This window comes from Pan paniscus, chromosome X (assembly GCF_029289425.2).
Source record: "Pan paniscus chromosome X, NHGRI_mPanPan1-v2.0_pri, whole genome shotgun sequence".
NCBI lineage: Eukaryota > Metazoa > Chordata > Mammalia > Primates > Hominidae > Pan > Pan paniscus.
This window is the reverse complement of record NC_073272.2, coordinates 123,205,963-123,219,464: the sequence shown is the minus strand read 5'-3', so window position 1 is coordinate 123,219,464 and position 13,502 is coordinate 123,205,963. Positions and strand designations below refer to the sequence as shown.

Here is a 13,502-nt window from a genome sequence, read left to right as displayed (position 1 = left end):
CCCCCCACCTCCCTCCCGGATGGGGCGGCTGGCCGGGAGGGGGGCTGACCCCCCCACCTCCCTCCCGGACGGGGCGGCTGGCCGGGCAGAGGGGCTCCTCACTTCCCAGTAGGGGCGGCCGGGCAGAGGCACCCCTCGCCTCCCGGACGGGGCGGCTGGCCAGGCGGGGGGCTGACCCCCCCACCTCCCTCCCGGACGAGGCGGCTGGCCGGGCAGAGGGGCTCCTCACTTCCCAGTAGGGGCGGCCGGGCAGAGGCACCCCTCGCCTCCCGGACGGGGCGGCTGGCCAGGCGGGGGGCTGACCCCCCCACCTCCCTCCCGGACGAGGCGGCTGGCCGGGCAGAGGGGCTCCTCACTTCCCGGTAGGGGCAGCCGGGCAGAGGTGCCCCTCACCTCCCGGACGGGGCGGCTGGCCAGGCGGGGGGCTGACCCCCCCACCTCCCTCCCAGATGAGGAGGGAGGACGCTCCTCACTTCTCAGACGGGGTGGCTGCCGGGCGGAGGGGCTCCTCACTTCTCAGACGGGGCGGTTGCCAGGCAGAGGGTCTCCTCACTTCTCAGACAGGGCGGCCGGGCAGAGACACTCCTCACATCCCGGACGGGGCGGCAGGGCAGAGGTGCTCCCCACATCTCAGACGATGGGCGGCCGGGCAGAGACGCTCCTCACTTTCCAGACTGGGCAGCCAGGCAGAGGGGCTCCTCACATCCCAGACGATGGGCAGTCAGGCGGAGACGCTCCTCACTTCCCAGACGGGGTGGCTGCCAGGCAGAGGCTGCAATCTCGGCACTTAGGGAGGCCAAGGCAGGCGGCTGGGAGGTGGTTGTAGCGAGCCGAGATCACGCCACTGCACTCCAGCCTGGGCGCCATTGAGCACTGAGTTAACGAGACTCCATCTGCAATCCCGGCACCTCGGGAGGCCGAGGCTGGCGGATCACTCGCGGTTAGGAGCTGGAGACCAGCCCAGCTGACACATCGAAACCCCGTCTCCACCAAAAAAATTCGAAAACCAGTCAGGCGTGGCGGCGCACGCCTGCAATCGCAGGCACTCGGCAGGCTGAGGCAGGAGAATCGGGCAGGGAGGTTGCAGTGAGCTGAGATGGCAGCAGTACCGTCCAGCTTCGGCTCGGCATCAGAGGGAGACCGTGGAAAGAGGGGAGAGGGGAGAGGGGAGAGGGGAGAGGGGAGACGGGGGAGGGGGGAGGGGAGAGGGGAGAGGGGAGAGGGGAGAGGGAGCTCTATCTACCACACAGTCCTTCTCTGAATATGAGTCGGTCCCAACTTACTGCCTTTTAGAGGCATTAAAGTAGTCTTAATTCTCCTGGAGCTGCAGGACAGATAAGCCTGAAGATCATGCTCAGGGACTGATTATAATTTTTTTTTAACTTTTTTGAGACGGAGTTTCGCTTTTGGTGCCCAAGCTGGAGTGCAATGGCGTGACAAGTGATTCTCTTTCCTCAGCCTCCCGAGTAGCTGAGATTACAGGTGTGTGCCACCATGCCTGGCTAATTTTTCGTATTTTTTTTTTTTTAGTAGAAACAGGGTTTCACCATGTTAGCCAGGCTGGTGAACCTCTGGTGATCCGCCCGCCTCGGCCTCCCAAAGTGCTGGGATTACAGGCGTGAGCCACCACACCCGGCCAGGACTGATTATAAATGTTGCAGATGTGTGGCATCAATTAAAGGTAAAGACTTGCCAGGACTCTTAGGCTAAGTTAAAGGCACTCCTGGGGAAGGAATAGGACCCTAACACATTGGATGGAATTATTTGGGCATAAACAGATGAGGCTGAGAAAAATTTAACCCCCAACTCCCCTTCCTTGCCAGTAGAAGCAGCCCTATATTCCTTGTCTAAGGGTACCAGGCTTCCCCTGTGTAAAAACCTTTTATGGCCAGGCATGGTGGCTCACGCCTGTAATCCCAGCACTTTGGGAGGCTGAGGTGGGTGGATCTCCTGAGGTCAGGAGTTCGAGACCAGCTTGGCCAACATGGTGAAACCCTGTCTCTAGTAAAAATACAAAAATTAGCCAGGCAAGGTGGTGGATGCCTGTAATCCCAGCTACTTGGGAGGCTGAAGTAGGAGAGTTGCTTAAACCCAGGAGGTGGAGGTTGCAGTGAGTGAAGATCATGCCACTGCATTCCAGCCTGGGTGACAGAAAAAAAAATAAACAAAAACAAAAAGATCTTAGTGTAGCCCAGATGCTCAAATGCCCAAGGGGAAGGGAATGTTAAAGTGGGATTATTATATGCCACCTGCTCAGTGCCTACTTCCAACTATATTCTCAGAAGAACTGGGTGGTGGGGTGACCCACTGTCTTGATTCACCTAGGACTTACAGGTTTCCTAGGTTATGACGTTTTCAGTTTAAAAGCAGTACAGTCCCAGGAAAATTGGGACAACTTGGTCACCCTACTGGGAGGGCACTCTCTTTAATAAGGCATCAAGAAATACATTGGTGAGATGAGCATTAGTATTATTGAAAAGCTCCATTGAATATCCTTTGTAGGCCGGGGATAATGGTGGGAGATGCTTCAGTGGGAACAATAGGGTCCAAAAGGGTACAGTGCCTGTGATGGTACTTAACTTTGAGAACTAAGGTGGGTGCAAGTAACGTAATAAAGTGCAGGGATAGGATGGCAATAGAGTGTTTTTGCCTCCATCTGTTGCAGTGGTTGATTATTTATGGAATTCCCTTGGAATAAAATAGGTGTGACTTTCAGAAGCAGAAAAATTCTAGGTCTGATACGCAGAAACTTTGCAGACTCCTCAACTCCTACTCTGTTCCCAGATCTACTAAGCCAGTTCACAGATCTGGAGCCCATTGATTAAGAGGGAGGCTGGATCTCTCTGAGAAAGGACTCAGCTGTGATGCTATCACAGATATATATTGCAAATCTTCTAAATCTCCCTCAGACTGGGACCTGTGCCCATTTACCAGAGGACCATGACCAAGAAAAAGAAAATACCCAGAACAATTTGAAAATTATTAGATCCTGTTTCTGAATTGATGCTAATTCTTTTTTTTTTTTTTGAGACGGAGTCTCGCTCTGTCACCCAGGCTGGAGTGCAGTGGTGCGATCTCGGCTCACTGCAAGCTCCGCCTCCTGGGTTCACGCCATTCTCCTGCCTTAGCCTCCCGAGTAGTTGGGACTACAGGCGCCCGCCACCATGCCTGGCTAATTTTTTGTATTTTTAGTAGAGACGGGGTTTCACTGAGTTAGCCAGGATGGTCTCGATCTCCTGACCTCGTGATCTGCCCTCCTCGGCCTCCCAAAGTGCTGGGATTACAGGCGTGAGCCACTGCGCCTGGCCAATGCTAATTCTTATAGACATAGTTTGCCACTGTCGTCCATCACCAGAGAGGGGATTTATTGAGTCAGGTGCTAAATAAAGTCTTGGTCTGAGTCCATTTCAGTGGGAACTTGCACCCGTCTTTGCAGAATCACCACACATTGTTTTTCTGACCCACATATCCACAGAGGGAAAGCTCTTATTATAGGGAAGTAGCAAATAGCAACCCTTTTAACTGTACCTCCTCCTCTCACCCCTACCACTAAAGCAATACCAAATCCCTGAGACAATGGGAGAGATTGGAACCAAAACCAAGGACTTGAAAAATGGAAATGTGAAGATTCCAACTGCTTACCCGTTTAACTGGCCCATTTGGCCTATGGAAAATGCCATATAGGTTTTGGAAAATGATTGTGAGCTACTGTTAGTCAGATAATGATGCCAGTCATGGCTGTGGTTCCCATTTACTGGAGCAAATGAACGTCGCCTCTGGCACCTAATTCCCTAGCAAATGTTATCAGCAAAGATAATCAGGAACAGTTTATCCTCATTCTCTTACCTCAGGGCTATCTTAAACTATGTTGTTTTCTGTCATAATCTATTCCAAAAGGAACTGCTGTCTTTTCATCCCACAGACATAATGCTGGTCCATTACATTGATGACATAATGATAATGATCACTATGAGCAGCAACAATCAAGCACCCTAATTGACTTGTGGTCACAGGCTAGGAGACAAATCCTGCGAAAGTTCTGATGTTTGCTGAATGGATGACATTTCTAGGGGTCCAGTGGTCTGGAGCATGTCAGGATACCTCCTCTAAAATAAAAGACAAATTGTTTTTCCCTGCATCGCCCGCCACAAAGAAATAAACCAATCCTCTGCGGGCTTCTTTAGATTTAGGTGGCAATGTATACCATATTTGGGCATGCTGCTCTGGCCTATTTACTGAGTAACCTGTAAGGCTGCCAGTTTTGAGTGAGATTTGAAGTAAGAAAAGGCTCTGCAGCAAATCTGGGCTGCCCTGTTGGTTGGGCCTTATGACTCAGCAGACTGAATGGTTTTGGAAGAGTGTGGCAGAGACGTTCTATGAAGCCCATTACAATTCTCACAGCACAGAATCTTAGGGGATTGAAGCAAGGCTATATTTCCCCTTTTTATTTTTTGAGACAGGGTCTGGCTCTGTTGCCCAGGCTGGAGTGCAGTGGTACAATCTTGGCTCACTGCAACTTCCACCTCCCAGGCTCAAGTGATTCTCCCGCCTCAGCCTCCAGGGTGGCTGGGACTACAGGTGCACATTACTGACCCCTGGCTACTTTTTGTATTTTTTGTAGAGATGCGGTTTAACCATGCTGTACAGGCTGGTCTCGAACTCCTGAGCTCAAGCAATCTGCCTGCCTCAGCCACCTAAACTGCTGGGATTGCAGGTATGAGCCACCGCACCTGGCCAAGACTATACTTTCCTTGCTTGACAATTATTCTCCATTTGAAAGGCAGCACCTGGTTTGCTACTAGGCCCCTTTTCCTTTTCTTTTTTCTTTCTTTTCTTTTCTTTTTTTTTTTTTTTAACAGGGTCTTGTTCTGTTGCCCAGGCTGGATAGCAGTGGTAAAATTATAGCTCACTGCATCCTTGAACTCCTGGGCTCAAGGGATCCTTCCACCTCAGCCTGCCGAGTAGCTAGAACTACAGGTGTGCACCACCATGCCCAGATAATTTTTATTTTATTTTTGTAGAGACAGGGTCTCACTATGTTGCCCAGGATGGTCTCAAACTCCTGTCCTCAAGTGATCCTCCTGCCTTGGCATCTCAAAGTGTTGGGATTACAGGCGTGAGCCACCATTCCTGGCCATGACTGAATTTCTGACTATGGAACACGAAGAAATTATGTGACTTGAACTGTCCATCATTAACTGAGTGTTATCTAACCCATTCAATCATCAAATGGCCATATGCAGGCAGCATTCCATTGTTAAATAGAAATTGCATATAATATTGGATCCTAGAAAAGTGGGAAGGTAAAAGTAAACTGAACGAGGAAGTGGCTCAGACTCTCATGGTACTTGCCACTACTTCTCCATAAGTCCATATATATGGCCTCAAAGAGAGCTCTCTATGACCATTTAACAAAGCAAGAAACTGTAGGTCTGTGGGTCTATGGATGTGTTTGCATAGTTGGCTTGCAGCTGCTGGAAGTGGGCAGCAGTTGTCTTATAGCCCCACTCAGGAATGGCCCCTAAAGACGGAGGTATAGGAAAATCTTCCCAATATTACATCTGTTTGTTTACATTGAAGGAAAGAGAAATGTCCTCATATACTGATCTATGCAGATTCATGGGCAGAGGCTAATAAGTTGGCTGGCTAGTGAAGAGTGTGAAAAAAACAAGGTAAGAATTTGGTGATGAGGAGGCTTAGGAGAGAGATACATGGATGGGCCTCTTAGAGTAGGCCAGAGTGTGAAGGTATTTGTATTCCTCGTAATTGTCCCCAGAGGGCATTCTTTGTAGAGGAGACTCTCAGCAATCAAGTGGATGAGATGATCTATTTTGTTGATGTTAGCCAACCTTTTCCTTCAGCTACCTTAATGTTTGCTCAGTAGGCCCTTGAACAAAATGGTCATGGCAGCTGGAATGGGGTCTATATGTGGACTCGACAGCAGGTTCTTCTCACTGGAGCTGATCTCTCTAGCATCACTGTTTAATGGGCAATCTGCTTATCAGCAGAGACCAAAGCCTAAGGCATCAGTGTGGTTCCATTCCACAGGGAACCAGATAGTCATCTGGTGGGAGGTTAGTTACACTAGACTCCTTTCATCATGGGAGAAGGCACAAAATGTCCTTACAGGAATAGATACATAGTCTGAATACAAATTTGCTTTTCATACTTGTAGTGTTTTTGCCAGCACCACCATGTGGACTCGTAGAATGCCTTATTCATCAACATGGCATCCCACTGAACAGTGCCACCAACAAAGGAACTCATTTTAGGATGAAGGAAATGTGATAAGCTCATCTCCATGGAATTAATTGATCTTATCCTGTGTCCCATCATGCAAAAACATCTGTCTTGATATGTCAACTGAAGAACCACATCAACTGAAAAATGATGAGGTTTATACATTTGGAAAGGAGAGTTTTTATGGAGTCTCACTCTGTTGCCCATGATGGAGTACAGTGGCACGATCTCAGCTCACTGCAACCTCCGCCTCCTGGGTTCAAGCGATTCTCCTGCCTCAGCCTCCTGAGTAGATTACAGGCATGTGTCACCACACCCAGCTAATTTTTGTATTTTTAGTAGAGACAGGGTTTCACCATGTTGGCCAGGCTGGTCTCAAACTCCTGACCTCAGGTAATCCACCCACCTCGGCCTCCCAAAGTGCTGGGATTACAGGTGTGAGCCACCGTGCCCGGCCGCTGAGAGTTTTATTTCTCATAAGGGGTTGCAACCTGCAGGCTGGCAATCTTGCATGCTGGGAAGCAAAGTCTCTGGCTGGACACATCAAGGGAGGAGTAAAGGGAACAAGAATTGAAGCTAAGAGGGTTGGCTAAGTATACATATTCAACAGGTTATAAGAGGAGCTATGACTATTCATGAAGGAGAGGCACAGGCATGTGTAGTAAGCTAACATGTAGGCAACAGGTGTCCCATGTTCACTTTGGGATAGAGACTTAACATTTAGATGTATTACAATTAGGCTCTATACATCAAAAGGTGAAGCAGAGGACATGAAATTCCTCTGTGCGCAGCCTCTGTAGAATAGTCAGAACTACCCCATGATCAGTGGCCTCTGATCAGGAAGAAATGCTAGTCAGTTGTTGTATCAAACCACAAAAGGGAGGGGCAGCATCAGGTGTCAGGTGGTTGGTTGATATCAGTGGTGGAGCAAATCTTTCAAAAGCACTGGTTTCTGTTTAACTCTTAGGGAAGAAAGCTTATTGGCAGTTAGCAAGAGAGGGGGTAAAATGAGGCGTGTCCTATCTCCCATCCCATCATGGCTGGGAACTAAGTTTTGAAAGTTTCTCTGGGGCCCACTTAGCCAAGAGAGGGGCCGTTTAGTGGGTTGCAGTGGTGGGTGGGGGCATAGAATTTAATTTAATTTAATTTAATTTTTTGAGACGGAGTCTCACACTGTCACCCAGGCTATAGCGCAGTGGTGCAATCTCAGGTCACTGCAACCTCTGCCTCCCGGGTTCAAGTGATTCTCCTGCCTCAGCCTCCCGAGTAGCTGAGATTACAGGTGCCTGCCACCACGCCTGGCTAATTTTGTTGTATTTTTAGTAGAGACGGGGTTTCTCCATGTTGGTCAGGCTGGTCTCGAACTCCTGATCTCGTGATTTGCCAGCCTTGGCCTCCCAAAGTGTTGGGATTACACGCGTGAGCCACCACGCCCAGCCTGGATTTTATTTTATTATTTTTTTAATTTTTAATTTTTTTTTTTTTTTGAGACAGAGTCTCGCTCTGTGGCCCAGGCTGGAGTGCAATGGCATGATCTCGGCTCACTGCAACCTCTGCCTCCTGGGTTCAAGTGATTCTCCTGCCTCAGCCTCCCAAGTAGCTGAGATTACAGGCGCCCGCCACCATGCCCAGCTGATTTTTGTATTTTTGTAGAGATGGGGTTTCATCATGTTGATCAGGCTGGAATCTAACTCCTAACCTCAAGTGATCCACCTGCCTTGGCCTCCCAAAATGCTGGTATTACAGGTGTGAGCCACCGCACTCAGCCAGGATTTTATTTTTATTTCTCAGAATGGTGAAATTTCCTGATGAAAGCTCAGTAATGACACCAGCAGGGTGGCAGCACTCAGCAAGTTTGGGATTCTGTCCTACTGAACCTACTATGTGCTTTACATCATAGGCCAATATATCATATTCTCTCCATTGTTGCCATAGTGTATGGGTCCAAGATTCAAGGGGTAGAGGTAGGAGTGACCCCCTCACTGAAAAAATATTTGCTTTCCATTTCTACATGTTGGACTCAGTGGGTTAGGAAGTTCTAGTGCAGGAGAAATGCTTCCACCAGGGAATATGACAGGATTCTGACATTTGAGAAGCTGACACCCTGCTCTCTGGCCATTTTATGCTCCTCAATCTGTCGAACAGCAGCATGATGAACAGGGGGCAAATAAGGAGTCACTGTACTGAGCAGGGTGGTCTATTCTGACTACTACACAATGAAGGCAAGAAGGACTGTGTCTAGAACCCACCGACTTTCAGTGGGCTTCCTCTTATCACTCTCTTGCTCAATAGTATTGGTCAATGAAAACTGGTAATTCAATCAAGGCAAGATTATAAGGACCCAGATTCAGTGGCGATAAAGGTTTCAGGAACTTTATCAGGTAATGTATCCCGGCCTGCTGAGATGCTCGAAGAGGATAAGGGAAACATGGAGTCAATGGTAGAAAAAAGAGGTATGATTATCAACTGAAGGCTTGCTTCCCGTTTTAGAAGCAGGGACTGTAGCAACTATGTTTATGTTAATAGCTCCTCCTTCTCTTCTACTTTGTGTAAAAACCACTGGTGTTGGCTAATATTTTAGATTTCATGTGGGCATATGAATGAATCAACATCATCCTGTAATGATACAGTAGCTGATAGGACTTTGAACATTCTGTTTTGAGGACATGAGTTTTTCATCCAGACAAAAAGCAAGAGTGGATGTAGAGGGGACAAAAGGAATGGGCAGTACTGGAAATTCTGTTTTCCCTTTCAAGATCCACTTTTAACCTTTCTCCAGCCTGCTCTGTCCCCTGACCCATATAAACTGCATTCACCAGCATTTTTTGCATTGTGACTTCTTCTAGCCTTTAGCCCATGGGAGGTATCAGCAGGAGATCAGATGGTGAAGGAGAGAAAGATTGGGGTATTTTTCAGACTCCCTCCCTGCTGGGATATGAATTGGCAGTGACTATATTTCTCCACAGAAACCCACAGTTCCCTTTGGGTGTTGCTTTCCTTATAGCTACTGCTACAGCTCTCACTAGTTTTTGGTAAGGACTCCCTCCCCTTGCCCCTAGAGGCTTAGGAGTGCTAATGTTTTCTAGTATTGCTATCCCAGAGGTGCTTCACCACCTGTTGTAGGTTTCCCTTAATCCTGCCCACATCCTTGTGCATGGTTGTTTCATTAAACTCTCTTTAATTATTCCTTTTAAGTATGTCATCTGCTTCCTGTCATGAACCCAATGATATAATTCCTAGTACTGGTTTATATGTAGCTTCTCTCTTCCTTTTTATGATCAGTCTTGCCAGAAGATTGTCAATTTTATTAGACTTTTCAACCAGCCAAGTTTTGGTTTTATTGATCCTTTATAATGGATATTTTCTTTTTCATTAATTTTTTAAAGATACCTGCTTATTCTCAGCCAGGCACAGTGGCTCAAGCCTATAATCCCAGCACTTTGGCAGGCCAAGGCAGGTGGATCCACTTGAGGCCAGGAGTTAGAGACCAGCCGGCCAACATAGAGAAAAACCTGTCTCTACTAAAAATACAAGAAAATTATCCCAGCTACTCCGGAGGCTGAGGCATGAGAATCATTTGAACTCAAGAGACAAAGGTTGCAGTGAGCCAAGATTGCACCATTGCACTTCAGCCTGGGTGACAGAGCGAGACTCTGTCTCAAAAACAAACAAACAACCACAAAAAACCCTGCTTATTCTGGAATTGAATGAATGTTTGCTATTTTAAAGTTTCTTTATTTCTATTTTCATTTACTGTTTACTCTGTTATTGGATGCTTAGCTTTTGAATTTTCAACCTTTTTTTCTTTAATAATACAAAGGTGTAAGGGCATATTTTTTAAAATATCACTTTAGCTGCAACCCATAATTTCTGTCATTAGTTGTGATATGTAATATTTTTGTTATTATTTGGTACTAAGTATTTTATCTTTTTTGACTTTTTCTTTGACCTGTGATTTATTTCAAAGTATGATCATTTTCTTTTTTATAATTTTCTTTCTTTATCTTTTTGTTATTGATTTACAATTTAATTGCATTGTGGTCAGAAAATGTGAACTGGTTAAGATTGATTCTTTGAAACTTGTTTACTTATTTTATATTTTTATTTTTTCTTTGAGACAGAGTCTCACTCTGTCACTCAGGCTGGAGTGCAGTGGTGCAATCTCAGCTCACTGCAACCTCCACCTCCCAGGTTCAAGTGATTCTCCTGCCTCAGCCTCCCGAGTAGCTGGGATTACAGGCTTGTGCCACCACACCCGGCTAATTTTTTTTTTTTTTTTTTGGTAGAGAAGTGGTTTCACCATGTTGGCCAGGCTGGTCTCAAACTCCTGACCTCAAGTGATCCGCCAGCCTCGGCTTCCCAAAGTGTTGGGATTATAGGCATGAGCCATCGCGGCTGGCCGACATTTGTTTTTTTTTAAAGCTAGTATATGGTTAATTTTTATACACGTTCGATGTGCTGGACCACCACTAGATGACACATTGCCTTTGTGTGAATTAGGAAAATATGCTCTATCTTCCAGCTAAATGCAGTACCACACTTGAACGTGTGGTTTGGCAAGTGGAGCATGGCATGGAGTTTGGCCCCCACTTTTCCCTTTGGCTAGGTCCCTTTGATCTGTGAACACGGCCCTGCTGCTTCTTTTTTTTTTTCTTTTCTTCACTCCCTCCCTCTACTTCTGTTCATGTGTTCTTGTAAAGGATGTTTATTTTCCAGTTGCTAGGTACAGTGTTCTATGTATAGCTACCAGATCAAGCATATTCATTTGTTCAAATTTTCTACATCATCACTGATTATTTTGTCTGCTTCATCTGTCAATTTCTGAGAGACATGAACTAAAGACCCTGTCTGTGGTGGTGAATTTGTCAATTTGTTCTCGTAGTTCTGTTAATTTTTGCTTCACATGTTTCAAAACTGTAATTGAGTACATTCAAGACTAGGATTGCTATATTTTCCCAGTCAATTGAAACTTTTATGAATACATAGTAACCCTCCTTAAACATAGTAATTATGTTTCTTTTATTTTCTTTATTTTTGAGACAGAGTCTCACTCGTTGCCCAGGCTGGAGAACAATGTTGCCATCTCTGCTCACTGCAACCTCCGCCTCCCCAGTTCAAGCGATTCTCCTGCCTCAGCCTTTCAAGTAGCTGGGATTACAGAGATGCACCACCATGCACGGCTAATTTTGTATTTTTAGTAGAGATGGAGTTTCACCGTGTTGGTCAGGCTTGTCTCAAACTCCTGACCTCATGTGATCCACCCTCCTTGGCCTCCCAAAGTGCAGAGCGTGTCAGAACTCGTGCATCCATGTTTCCCACGGTTAGGTCGTATCCCTCGTATTAGCATAATGCTTGGCACACAGTCAATGGCTGCCCCCTTCCCGATTATTTTCTTTTTTTTTAATTGAGAAGTTTTTTTTTTTTTTTATTGATCATTCTTGGGTGTTTCTCGCAGAGGGGGATTTGGCAGGGTCATAGGACAATAGTGGAGGGAAGGTCAGCAGATAAACAAGTGAACAAAGGTCTCTGGTTTTCCTAGGCAGAGGACCCTGCGGCCTTCTGCAGTGTTTGTGTCCCTGGGTACTTGAGACTAGGGAGTGGTGATGACTCTTAACGAGCATGCTGCCTTCAAGCATCTGTTTAACAAAGCACATCTTGCACTGCCCTTAATCCATTTAACCCTGAGTGGACACAGCACATGTTTCAGAGAGCGCAGGGTTGGGGGTAAGGTCATAGATCAACAGGATCCCAAGGCAGAAGAATTTTTCTTAGTACAGAACAAAATGAAAAGTCTCCCATGTCTACCTCTTTCTACGCAGACACAGCAACCATCCGATTTCTCAATCTTTTCCCCACCTTTCCCCCTTTTCTATTCCACAAAACCGCCATTGTCATCATGGCCCGTTCTCAATGAGCTGTTGGGTACACCTCCCAGACCGGGTGGTGGCCGGGCAGAGGGGCTCCTCACTTCCCAGTAGCTGCGGCCGGGCAGAGGCGCCCCTCACCTCCCGGACGGGGCGGCCGGCCGGGCGGGGGGCCGGCCCCCCCACCTCCCTCCCGGACGGGGCGGCTGCCGGGCGGAGGGGCTCCTCACCTCTCAGACGGGGCGGCTGCCGGGCGGAGGGTCTCCTCACTTCTCAGACGGGGCGGCCGGGCAGAGACGCTCTTCACCTCCCAGACGGGGTCGCGGCCGGGCAGAGGCGCTCCTCACATCCCAGACGGAGCGGCGGGGCAGAGGCACTCCCCACATCTCAGACGATGGGCGGCCGGGCAGAGACGCTCCTCACTTCATCCCAGACGATGGGCAGCCGGGCAGAGACGCTCCTCACTTCCTAGACAGGATGGCGGCCGGGCAGAGACGCTCCTCACTTTCCAGACTGGGCAGCCGGGCAGAGGGGCTCCTCACATCCCAGACGATGGGCGGACAGGCAGAGACGCTCCTCACTTCCCAGACGGGGTGGCGGCCGGGCAGAGGCTGCAATCTCGGCACTTTGGGAGGCCAAGGCAGGTGGCTGGGAGGTGGAGGTTGTAGCGAGCCGAGATCACGCCACTGTACCCCAGCCTGGGCACCATTGAGCACTGAGTGAACGAGACTCCGTCTGCAATCCCGGCACCTGGGGAGGCCGAGGCTGGCGGATCACTCGCGGTTAGGAGCTGGAGACCAGCCCGGCCAACACAGCGAAACCCCGTCTCCACCAAAAAAATACGAAAAACAGTCAGGCGTGGCGGCGCGCGCCTGCAATCGCAGGCACTCGGCAGGCTGAGGCAGGAGAATCAGGCAGGGAGGTTGCTGTGAGCCGAGATGGCAGCAGTACAGTCCAGCTTCGGCTCGGCATCAGAGGGAGACCGTGGAAAGAGAGGGAGAGGGAGACCCTGTGGGGAGAGGGAGACGGGAGAGGGAGACGGGAGAGGGAGAAGGAGAGGGACCCGATTATTTTCTTTTATCTCAGCAGTCAGCAGGGCGTAATGTAATTTATTTGCTTATATTTATGGCTTTCCCAAAGACTGTATTATTTCTCTATTCCCAGTGTCTAGCACATATTAGGTGCTTGAAAAATGCGTGTTTGTATTAGTGGTTAGGGGTAGATATTACGGAAGAAGATGAAGTCTACTTGTTGGCCTGTGGATGGCATTTCTCTGTTCTAATGGGAAGTAAGGCCGAAGACTTCGGAGGGCGCAACCCGTGTAGTAACCTCGCAAAGGGGCCCGCGAGTCTCCACGTCGTTGGCTGCCTTGCCTCGGGTTTCCGCTGGGTGGAGAGG

The 13,502-nt window shown here is 48.3% G+C and overlaps 1 long non-coding RNA gene across 1 annotated transcript; it reads right to left on the bottom strand.

Moving 5' to 3' along the window:
- Positions 1-3,010: 3,010 nt before the first annotated feature.
- LOC134729843 (uncharacterized) lies at positions 3,011-13,482 on the bottom strand. Its single transcript, XR_010111340.1, has 2 exons — positions 13,353-13,482; positions 3,011-13,113 (listed from the first exon to the last, which is right to left on the bottom strand). It is a non-coding gene; the product is annotated as an uncharacterized LOC134729843 (long non-coding RNA).
- Positions 13,483-13,502: the final 20 nt, after the last annotated feature.